Genomic DNA, 12,656 nt, shown 5'->3' on the forward strand with positions numbered 1-12,656 from the left:
CCTAAAATACCTCTTCCTTAGTTATTTGGGTGACACCACCATAGTGGGTTAACTAATATTAATTTAGACTATTTAGCTATAATCTAGGACTTCTACATATATTGTGTAAATTGAGTTCAAGTAATAAATAGGTAAAGTATTAATCTCTATGCTTTTATTCTTTCATTAAAGACATTGAATGCATATAATCAGCTACACACTGTGCTAAATATGTGCTTAATGAAGAAATGAAGATCTTCAAGTATTTTATAGATAGAAAAGGAAGAAAGCTTTGTAAAATAAAACAAAAATTTAAGAGAGATACAATACCATGTGTTTGGTACTAACCATAATGATAATAACTAGAGGAGGCATTTATTGGAAACATACTGTCTACAGGTGCTTACACCTCAAAGTATATCATATATTTAAAGTCAGAACAGACAACCCTGTGTTATAATTACTGTCATCTCTTTTGCCTGTATGAAGAAAGTGAAGTTCAAAGAAGTCATTGCAGCTATTTTTTTAAAATATTAATATAGATGATGTCACTATTCTTAATTTCAATTTAAGGTTATAAAGGGGCAGTTTTACATATGTATGTGCAGATAGAGGCACCATTAGATATGACAGAGTGGGGAACCACAGATGCTGTCTTAGAATACATTAAATATTAAAGACAGAATTGATCAATTCTTCCTTCCTCCATAGGGTTACTGTGTTTCTATTTTAAAATTCCCATCTTTCCCAACTTTCTTTCACTTATAGAAGCTATGCTATTGTTCTAGCCATTAAATTGTAAACAAGAATTGCTGGATGAGGGGCACCTGGGTGGCTCAATCAGTTAAGCAGCCAACTCTTGGTTTCGCTCAGGTCATGATCTCAGGGTTCTGGTGTCGGCTCCACATTCAGTGAGGAGTCTGCTTGAGATTCTCCCTCTGCCCCTCCCACCTCCACATTCTCTCTCTCCCTGTGTAAATAAATAAATAAATCTTTTTTAAAAAAAAGAATTGCTGGGTAAGATTTCTCAAAAAGGTTTTGACAAGGAATAATCTCTGTTCATATGATGATTTTTACTTTCCACTGTACTGCTTTACCTTCTCTCTGCCTGGAACTCAAACATGATACCTAGAGATGTAGCAGAAATATAAGATGTAGGATGCAGAGAAGCCAAGTGGTAACAGTAACGGAGTAGAGACAAAGGGACTTGGGTCCATAATAATGTCATGGAAACACCATACCTGCCTATATCTTAATATCTTAAGTGAAAAAAAAAGAAGAAAAAAGCCCACTGATTTTTAAGATTATTGTTTGGTGGATTTCATGTTCCTTGCATTTTACCATCGTGCCAACTGATACAGAATTAGGACCTGGAAGCAGGGTTCTGCAAATAACAGAAGTTAAAGTATAGAACTACCATAGCTGGAGAGGGTGGGCGGGGAGGACATATATGCTGTCATCTACAATGCTGGTGGCCCTTAATTTTCACTAGCAAAAATGCGGGTGTATTTCATATATGGTTCCTCATGACATAGGCCATGTGCTGGCCAACTGTTGGGAAAATAAGAACAATTCAGAATACTGACTTACTTTTGTAAATTTTTGCTGATTTTAAAAGAAAAATGGTGATATCAGATTGGACCTATCCACTTCATTCACAGAGAGAAGAAAACTCCATTTCTAAGGGAAGAGGACTCTAACTTACATACCATCATGGATGTAAGTTTATATAACCTATAGCCTGCATGGCTGAAAATGATGGTTTCTAAACACCGAACAATATCCATAAGAACGTGCAGAAAGGGATTCAGTTGTGGCTGGGAAACTTTCCCATGAAATATTCTATTAAGAGTTATCTGATACAAAGCGGGGCACTAACGAAGGTGAGAACCCAGGTGCCATTAGGGTACAGTCTCTGGATTTCCTCAAGGCGGTGACCCTTTTTGGGTAGGATCCTTTAGTCTAAAGCAACTGTCAGGACTGACCACTTTATCTAGACAAAATCTGGAAAGGAGCACAAGAAATTATCCACAGAAAACATTTTGTTTTGTTAGAATGGATCAGTCTCAGCTCGTCGTTGTTCAAGGAAGGTCAGTCTTCAACTAGCAGAGAGTTCTGACTTGGTGATAATTTCTAATAGAAAATTCCACTGTCCCAAACAGGCTTTCATCACAAAGAGGCCACATGGCATAATGCTGGCCAAAGATACACAGCAGGTAACAAACAATGGGTTGAAGGTCTCATACATTTTTTTAAGGAGGCCAACACTGTTGACATTCTGTTTTACTTTCTGCTCCTAGATCCTCTACTGTGTCTGCATTGCCTGCCTCCTAGCTTTCTATTAAGAGTTAAATAAGCCCCAATGTGGGGCTTGATCTCACAACCCTGAGATCATGACCAGAGCGGAAATCAAGAGTCAGAGGCTCTACTGACTGAGTCACCCAGGCACCCCACCTACATTCTTTAAAAACTGTTTCAGAAATTGAGGAGAATTTATCACAGAACAAAGTTCTTAATGAAGAACTTAAGATCTTATATTTTACCTATCACTTCCCCCAGGGAGTTTAACATGTATGAATAATAGGTCTGGGAAATGCTTTTTTATTAAATCGAGTATCCAAAAACAAAAAACAAAAAACAAAAACCCACTTCCAAAATGTTTATTAGCTAATCTTTTTAACATCAATGAAATCACCACCAAATATAAATCAATTAATTAAAATGTGTAAAACTTTGGAAGGAAGCACTAATATTTATTAGTATATATATCTCAAGCAGCTATTTCTTGGACATAAGTCATTCTGTCACATCTGGAGAAAATGACAGTATGCACCATCTATTAGCTATGTCCCCATGAATAATATATCCACTAACTCATAACAGATTTGCTCTTAAAATTTCTAGGCTCCCTCAAGATATTCTCCATTGCTTACCTTTCAACAATAGCACGTGTTCCTAAGAGTCTTCACTCATTCTGAGGAAAATCACTGGTAGAGTTTTGAGCTCTGTTTCAAGTAGATGCTGTTCGCTTTGGGTAAAAAAATTGATATCTCATTGTCTTACTTTATCTTTGCTTCTCAAATTAAAGTTTACATACTTATACAGATATGATATAATGTAGTATGGTAGCAAGCCATAGGAGACTCAAATGCTTATTAATTTTAAATAAAGAATGAATTATTATGAATAAAAAAGACATAAAATTCTATGACTCTATGCATTAAATTTCCAAAATAATGTAACCAATAGATTGTTGAGGAAAAGTTTCACATCCTGATCTATGATTAGTTAATGGAAAAAGGGACATTATTTCTTTTTCTCAGCCTACTCATATATTAAGTTATTAACATAATTTCTGATTTCTCTCATTAATCTACCTTCTTATTTGGGAATACCAAAGGCTAATTAAAAATAATTCTCAAGATAGTTATTTGCCATTTTCACTTACTTCTTTAGTTATTTAGTACAATTGCAGAGCACACAGCTCTGCCAAGCACTCTACTTTTAGGTAACCTTTCCTCTTAGCTAAAAGTACTTTCAATACCTCCATCCCTGTGCTCCTACAGCAAAATGTTACCTTTTGTTACCTGGAACAATTTAAAGAGTCCATGCTAGACATACCAGTTCACGTATATTTACCCGAAGCAAATAAATGATCTCTTCATCTTCCAGCTACAGAACACAGATAAACAGGAATAGCTGGGAGATGGTAGTGTGTCCCCAGCAGCACTGATTCAAAGTGTCTAAGAGCTGAAGGGGCTTGTGGGCTGCGATCTGGACCAGTCTCCTAACGCCAGTGGGCACTCACTGCACCAGTCAAAAAGCTGTCTACTGTAGATAAGATTATGTTCTCAACACTCTGGGGGTTTCTTGAGATCTAGACATCATTATCAGAAAGCNGTTTTTTGAGATCTAGACATCATTATCAGAAAGCTTAAACCTGAGAATAAATAGTAACTTTAATTTTACTCTAATATCCAGTGATTTTGATTATATCTAAAAATCTAGTTTTACTCTAGTATCTAGTATCCCTAACAAATAAATAATATCAAATAGATTGTATATCCTTAACTTGCTATTCCTAGTGTTTGGCATGTAACAAGTACTTAATAAATCTTTGTTAATGGTGATGTTAATGGTGAATATATCATTCCAGGTAACAAACTCCGTTGACGAAGGGAGGTAATCATTCGCACCTCCCCAAAGGAGTATTTCTTCCAGTAATTGATGCATCTTTTGGTTTGGTTTGTATTCATTCTATTCATGATTTAGGTTATAGAAGTGAATTATGCAACTGAGAAAGCCACTGGACAAGATAGGCCCGGACTGACTGACTTTCATCACTTATCAATTACAAATAGTATTTTCTGTCTATTTTTATCTTGTGCTTTCCTGCTGAGCATGAAAAAAAAAGGATCAGAATGACAACCCAGTGAGATTACATAACATGGATGAGGTCAAAGATACATAGTTTAGTGGTGTCTTTCAGAAGACATATAAGGCCCTCAAATTCTAAAACCTAATTTCTGTGACAAAGCTTGTAAAAGGAAGAGAAAAACAGCAAATCATAAAACTGGCCCTCTGCCACTATCTAGAGCAGGAGGACCCATACCAACTTAATCTGTTTGAGTTACAAAATCAAGAATATAATCTCACCTAATCAGGATTGAGTTTGATTCCCTTCAAATAAAAAATGTTATGTGAGTACTTTTCCAATAATTTTAAATATTTTTAAAAGATTTAAAAAACATATTATGTATTTTAAACATTTTATGTATTTTATTTTAAATACATTTTGAATACTTTAAAATATATTAAATTTGCCTAAGAAACAGAACTGATTCATTATATAAACTACCATCCATAGTCAAAGATTTCCTTATCTCATTAACGTCCTTTATNGTAATCCATTTGAGTTACAAAATCAAGAATATAATCTCACCTAATCAGGATTGAGTTTGATTCCCTTCAAATAAAAAATTTTATGTGAGTACTTTTCCAATAATTTTAAATATTTTTAAAAGATTTAAAAAACATATTATGTATTTTAAACATTTTATGTATTTTATTTTAAATACATTTTGAATACTTTAAAATATATTAAATTCGCCTAAGAAACAGAACTGATTCATTATATAAACTACCATCCATAGTCAAAGATTTCCTTATCTCATTAACGTCCTTTAAAACATTTCTTCCCTAGTCATGCACTGTGTCTAGTTGTCTTGAAGANTAACATTTCTCCCCTAGTCATGCACTGTGTCTAGTTGTCTTGAAGACTTTAGTTTTTTATAAACTTCGATAATTCCTCAGCCGTTATTTGTCTTTCATGACATCGATATGCTTTAAGAGCCCAAGCCAGTTTTTCCATAGGATATCCCTCAGATTTTGTTTTCTTTGGTTTCCTCATGATTAAATTTTGATTATGCATTTTTGCCTTATTATCACATAAGTAACATCATATTCTTTTCAGCAGATAATGTAGAGAAGCACATGTTGTCAGCTTAATCAAATTCCTTTGATGTTGAAGATATTCATTTGATTTTGCCCATTGTAGAACTTCACATAAATTGAACTGCTTAATATATATCTTTTGTACTTGGATTCTTTCACTCAGCATAATGTCTATTAAACACAGTGTTTCACGTGACAATAATTTGTTATTTTTATTGATTAGTAATTACCCTCTAAATCAAAAGTCAGTAACTTTTTTTTCTGTAAAAAGCTATATAGTAACTATCTTAGGTTTTGCTGGACCCACACTTGTCTCTATCACATAATTTTCTTTCTAGTTTTTTTATACCTTAAAAAATATGAAGATCATTTGTAGCACTCAGGCTATTTAAACACAGGCCTCAGGCCAGATTTGCCCAGTTGGCTGTAATTTGCTCAACCCTTACTCTTAATGAATTTATGACAATATATTTTGTCGTTTACTTCTTTTTTTTTTTAAAGATTTTATTTATTTATTTGAGAGAGAGAGAGAGAAGGGGCAGGGGAGGCACAGAGAGAAGCAGACTCCCCTCTGAGCAGGGAGCCTGACATGGGACTCGATCCTAGGACCCCAGGATCATGACCTGAGCCGAAGGCAGCCTCTTAACAGACTGAGCCACCCAGGCATCCCTGTCATTTACTTCTTGATGGATATTTTTATTTCTCATTTTGAGCTATTATGAATAAAATTACCATGGACATCTCTGTAGATTCTTCCTATGGGTGTGTCTTCTTATTGTGATGAAGTATGCATGACGTGAAACTTAACATTCTAACAGTTTTCAAGCATTTAATTCAGTAGCATTAAGCCCATTCCCAACGTTGTGTAACCACCACCACTATCCTTTTCCAGAACTTGTTCCTCAACCACAGAAACTGTACCCATCAGACAATATGTCCCCATCCCCCCTCTATGAATGCTTTTATTTCCCTTGTATAGACATGTAGATGTAGAATTATCTAGGTGTTAAGGCAGATATGTGTTTAATTTCATAAGAAATTGCTAAAGAGAGACCCAGAGGGGCGCCTGGGTGGCTCAGTCATTAAAGAGAGCCCCAGAGTCCCAGCCAGTTCCTAGGGCAGTCCTGAAGTCGTGGCCTCCTCTTCCTTTCAATATGACAGATTCCACTGTGTCCTCGCCAAGGATCCCCTGGTGGGTGGAGTGGCCATGGCCACCTCCAAAACCGTGTAGCACCCTTGGAATGGTCAAGCTCCTGCTGCAGGTACAGCATGCCAGCAAGCAATCACCACAAACAAGCAATGTAAGGGCATTATCGACTGCATGGCTCGTATCTCTGGGGAGCAAAGGAGTCCTGTCCTTCTGGCATAGTAACCTGGATAATATCATCATATGCCTCCCCACCCAGCTTCTCAGCCTCACCTTCACAGATTAACACAAGCAGATCTTCCTCGGTGCTGTGGACAAGAGGGAATCTAGCATCAGGTGGTGCTGCTGGGGCCACACCCTTGTTTTGTGTATCCTCTTGATTTTGCCCATACCCGTCTAGCACCTGATGTGGACACATGATCTGAAAGGGAATTCAGAGGCCCTGGCAGCTCAATCGACAAATCCGATGGGACCGAGGGCCTATACCAAGGTGTTCAGGTGTCTGTGCAGGTTATTCTCATCTCCCGAGCTGCCTACTTGGGCATCTATGACTCTGCAAAGGGAAGGCTTCCAGATCCCAAGAATATGCACATCTCCATCCACTGACTGATCGCACAATCCATCCCAGTGCTTGCTGCCTAGACACCGTATCCCTTTGGCCCATTCCCAACGTTGTGCAACCGTGGAGTGAGGCAGTCAGGGCGCAGAGATGCTGACACCATAGGCACAGCATGTTTGACTGCTGGAGGAAGACTGCCTGTCAGGAAGGAGCCACAGCTGTTAGCAAGGATGCACAGTCCTCCGTTCTCAGAGGCATGCATCGTGCTTTTGTGCTTGTGTGAGGAAATCAACAAGTTCACATAAGTTACTATCTAGTTTGTTCCCTCTGTCAACAGACATGTTGTATTATATAATATCTTGTGAGCATTCTTGACAGACTGTTGGCTATTTATCAACGGCAACTATTTACTGGTTGAAAATGGAAAGCAATAATAGTCAGCTGACCAGCTTTCTCCTAAAGCCATTTCCATGATGATGGGACTCAATTATATATATAAAATATTTTATTTATTTACTTATTTAGAGAGCAGGGGGAGAGGCAGGGGGAGAGAGAATCTCAAGCAGATTCAATAGTGACCACGGAACCCTGGGGCTTGATCTCACGATCCTGAGAACACAACCTAAGCTGAAATCAAGAGTCCAACGGTCAAGCAATAGAGCCACCCAGGTGCCCCTCAATTGTATTTTTTATTTCAGTCACTCTTGATAAATTTGAAGAAATATAATATATCTGAAATTTTTAAAAAAGAGAAATTGCTAAAGAATTTTCCAAAGGCTTCTACCATTATACTCTTCCACAAAGAGTGCATAGAGGTTATAGTTGTTCCACATTCTCACCAACATGTGACATCATCATCTTTCAGAATTGTCACCATTCAACTGGGTTTTGTCTACCATTCCCTGGTATGCCCCCCATGTGATAGAAACTGGCTGATGTCTGCTCTCCAGATTGCGAAAAGGGGAAAGACACATGAGGGTGGAGGAGTTTCTCTAGAGAATGTTATTCAGAAGACTCACCTGTCCTTTTCACCTCCAGCCCTGACACAGACTTCGGTTGCAAGTCCACAGGTTGCAGTAAGAGAAGAAGCAAAATGTGTTTTTCATTTGGGGAGCCACTTGTGCTCCTTTAATTTTGAAGTTAATTTATTAAAAAAGAGAAAAGAATGAATACTTACAGATAATTACCATACTCTTTCAGACTTTCAAAACATGTTACACCTTTCTTTTTTCAATATTAACCAAGATTTCTAGGTAGAAAACAAACTGATGTTGTCCTATTCATTTAAAAACCAAAAAGGGCTGAATAAATTAATATATTGTATACTTTTGTATGATCCAAGATAATATTTACCTACAAAAAGAAGAAGAAAGAAAGAAAGAAAGAAAGAAAGAAAGAAAGAAAGAAAGGAAAGAAAGAAAGAAAGAAAGAAAGAAAGAAAGAAAGAAAGAAAGAAAGGAGAAAGAAAGAAAGGAAAGAAAGAAAGAAAAAGAAAGAAAGAAAGAAAGAAAGAAAGAAAGAAAGAAAGAAAGAAAGAAAAGAAAGAAAGAAAGAAAGAAAGAAAAAAAGAAAAAAGAAGGAAAGAAAGAAGGGAAGGGAAGGCAGGAAAGAAGAGTTATCCCTGTGTACCTATTCTTGAATAATGAAATATTAGTACTAGTGGGAAACTTCACCAAGACCCATCCAGGTGATAATCGTCTTCTCCACAGTGTACCATGATGAACAATTATATTATTTTCTTTGGATATTTTCAAGTCTGTGGAATGGAATTTCTTATAAGGCAGCCGTTGCAATTCCAGGCAATTCAAAGTGATAAAAAGTGGATTTTAAAATTGGGCTAGTATTCATGATCATTTAATATTCATTAGTGTCAAATGATACTTTTATTAATTATTTTGGTTAAGACTAATGTCTCATTTTGGCCCTTTCCAAAACTTAGAATCTGGTGAGTTGTTTTGTAGCTTTTAAAAAATATCTCAGATTAGCATATTTTTTCAACTAATATAAAAACAGTTATGTTCATTATTTTGGTTAACTTGACACTATTGAATAAAAATATTTACTTTTGATGAAAGTTTCTGAGATGTTAGTTTTCCATAATTTATTCTAAAATACAAACTACTGGGGCACCTGGGTCTCAGTCAGTTAAGTGTCTGACTCTTGATTTTGGCTCAGGTCATGTTTTCAGGGTCCAGGAATGGAACCCTGCATTGGGCACTGTGCTCAGCAGGGAGTCTGCTTGTCTCCCTCTCCCTTGCCCCTCCCCTCTCTCTGCTCACACATGCGCTTTTTCTCTCTCAAATAAATAAATCTTTAAAAATAAATAACAGAAATGAAATACAAACTATTATAATAACTCTAGTAAAGTTAATGAAAGTCGCAATGAAGTAATAATTGCTAAGCCAAAATCAAGTGCATAATCTTTTCCTTTAAAATAAGTCACTTTTGAATACTGCATTGAATATTTCAGGTATCTAGAGTACTATTTGCTCAATAAATATATGATTGAAATCCTTCACATAATACCTTAGAGGATTAAGTGTAGCTTCCAAATTACTTAATTTACAACCAGTATAAAGCTTAACCACTCCGTTGAGGTCTTGTAGGATTTGAGGGTCTAAGTAAATTCTTGATATAAATGCAGAGCTCTTTAACTCATTCCAACAATTCAACCTACTTTGCTGACCTACTTTAACGGCATTAGGATGTGGATTAAAACAGATCCCAGTTCACAGTTTGGGAACTCCCTTTCAGAATTCTAGGATTTTCTTGAATAACATATGTAGAGCCGGGGCGCCTGGGTGGCTCAGCGGTTAAAGCATCTGCCTTCAGCTCAGGGCGTGATCCCGGCGTTATGGGATCGAGCCCCACGTCAGGCTCCTCTGCTATGAGCCTGCTTCTTTCTCTCCCACTCCCCCTGTTTGTGTTCCCTCTCTCGCTGGCTGTCTCTATCTCTGTCGAATAAATAAAAAATCTTTAAAAAAAAAAACAAAAAACAAAAAACAAAAAAAACATATGTAGAGCCCACATTCCTTCTCTGGTGAATTTGTTATATATTTTAGTACCCAAAAATAACTTCTGTAAACTAAAATGTGATTTAATCATGGATATCACTATCAAAAATAATTTCATTCTGTGTTTTTTTTTAAGATTTATTTATTTATTTGAGAGAGAAAAGGGGCAGAGGGAGAGGGAGAGGGACAACTCTGAGATCATGACCTGAGTGAAAACCAACTAAGTCACCCATGCGCCCCTCAATTCCATTTATCACAAAGTCCCTAGAAATAATTTTTCCATATTCTTGAATAAATTATTTTGTTTTCATTTTAAGAATAAATGTAAGCCTTGCTATTATGAATTACAGATACCATCATTAGTTATTACGGAAATGTAATTTTAAACCATAATGAGATAAGACTATACACTTATTAGAATGGCTAAAAACAGCAACAGCCATAATAAAATAACTGAAAAAATCAAGTGCTCATAACACATGGAACAACTAGAATTCTCAGGCTTTCCTGGTGAAAATGCAAGCTGGTAACTTCAAAGAACAATTTTGTCAGTTTCTTACCAATTGAAACATCCATCCTGGCTATCCAACTTCTAGGTATCGATCCAAGAGTAATGAAAGTGTTTGTCTATACAGGGACTTGTATGAGAATGTTTTAGCAGCTTTATTCACAAAAGCCAAAAATTGGAAATAAAAGGAAAGGTGGTTGATAAACAAATGGTGAGATATATCACAATACTATTCAAAGTTTTTAAAAAGCAACCGGTTATGATACGTGACATAACATAGACAAATCTCAAAAGCATTATAGTACAAGATGAAAGTCAATTTTATGCCAACAAATTAGGTAACCTAGGTGAAATAGACACATTCCTAGAAGGACACAAATAACCAAAGCGGACTCCAAAAGAAATCATCTGAATACACCTGCGAAATAGTAAGAAACGTATACTGGNTGAAATAGTAAGAAACATGTATACTGGTCTCTGTCTTCTTGTTCCTGCACAGAACTCCTAAAACTCTTATAAATAGAGATGGTAGGAGAATCTCTTCTTCTAAAATTCAGCCATCAGTTCCTGAGGCAAAGGTCCTAAAAATCTTATTATTTCCTAAGTCATAAGAGCACTGGGAGCATCTTTTATTCTGATATTTGTCCTTGACCCTGGGGTTCCTGACACACAGCTCTTAAATCTCTTGAAATTTCCTGGGAGATAGCAATGTTTTCTTGTTTTAATGTGGTTATTCTTGACAGGCTCCTGGATAGGCCTGGACATCCATGACTAGAAGGTTAGGATTTTTAATGCCACTGCCCATTGTATAGAGAGGGGAGGGGGGGCTGGAAATGGAGGTAATTTTTAATCATGCCTTTGTGATCAAGCCTTCGTAAAACCTCCATACGTACAGGATTTGTAGAGTTTCTGGGCTGTGAACATGCCCACACACCTGAGATGTGGCATACCTCAGTTCCATGGGGACAGAAGCTCTAGACCTTCCTGGCCTTTCCCTATGTTACTTCCTCATCTGACTCTTCATCTGTGCCCTGTATCATATCTTTTTCTACATAATAAACTGGCAAATGCAAGTAAGTGCCGTCGAGTTCATTAGCTCTTCTAGCAAATAATTGAATCCAAGGGAGGGGTCATGGGAACCTTTCATTAGTAGCCAAATTGGGCAGACCTTGTGAGTAACCTTAACCTGGGGACCCACTGCTGGTGATTAGCACCTGCTGCTCTGGGACTGAGCCCTTATCCTGTGGAGTCTCTGTTATCTCCACTTAGTATTATAATTATATTAAATTGAAGAACACCGCTGGTGTTTAGAATTCTTTGTGTGGGAAAACAAATATAAACATACCTGGTTTCAGAAGCATCATGAGTGTGGTAATAGTGTGAGGATGAAGGAGAAACACAGGGTAGCTAGTGTTCCTACACCACCTTTTAGTTGATGAGTGCCGGTCATGCATCAACTTTACTATTGTTTACTGTTTGATTTCTTATCAAACAGCTCTTCTGTATTCTGTTCTTTTCTGTCATCGGCTGAGTCATAATCATCACTAACTCCAAATCAGTTCATCACATATTAGCGCCTCTGCAAAATGACTGGAGATATCCCAATATCTGTTAGGGTCCTAACAGAACAAAGTATAAATACACATGGATCATTTTTTTCTTAGTATGACTATTTACCCTACATGTCTTAACCAGGAGGCTAACCAGGTCTCCAGTGCCTATCTCTTTCCTATTGTATTCTTTTTTTTTTTTTAAAGATTTTATTTATTTATTTGACAGAGAGAGACAGGCAGCGAGAGAGGGAACACAAGCAGGGGGAGTGGGAGAGGAAGAAGTAGGCTCCCAGTGGTGGAGCCTGATGCGGGGCTTGATTCCAGAACACCGGGATCACGCCCTGAGCCAAAGGCAGGCGCTTAATGACTGTGCCACCCAGGCGCCCCTTTCCTATTGTATTCTTTATAGACTTAAGGATTACTGTACACATTTCTATATTTC

At 37.0% G+C, this 12,656-nt stretch overlaps 1 pseudogene; it reads left to right on the forward strand.

Annotated features, from left to right (window-relative positions):
• The first annotated feature begins 6,587 nt into the window (after positions 1-6,587).
• Positions 6,588-7,444, forward strand: LOC117800905 (annotated as a pseudogene).
• The last annotated feature ends 5,212 nt before the right edge of the window (positions 7,445-12,656 follow it).

This window comes from Ailuropoda melanoleuca, unplaced genomic scaffold (genome assembly GCF_002007445.2).
Source record: "Ailuropoda melanoleuca isolate Jingjing unplaced genomic scaffold, ASM200744v2 unplaced-scaffold8877, whole genome shotgun sequence".
In the NCBI taxonomy this organism is placed as follows: domain Eukaryota; kingdom Metazoa; phylum Chordata; class Mammalia; order Carnivora; family Ursidae; genus Ailuropoda; species Ailuropoda melanoleuca.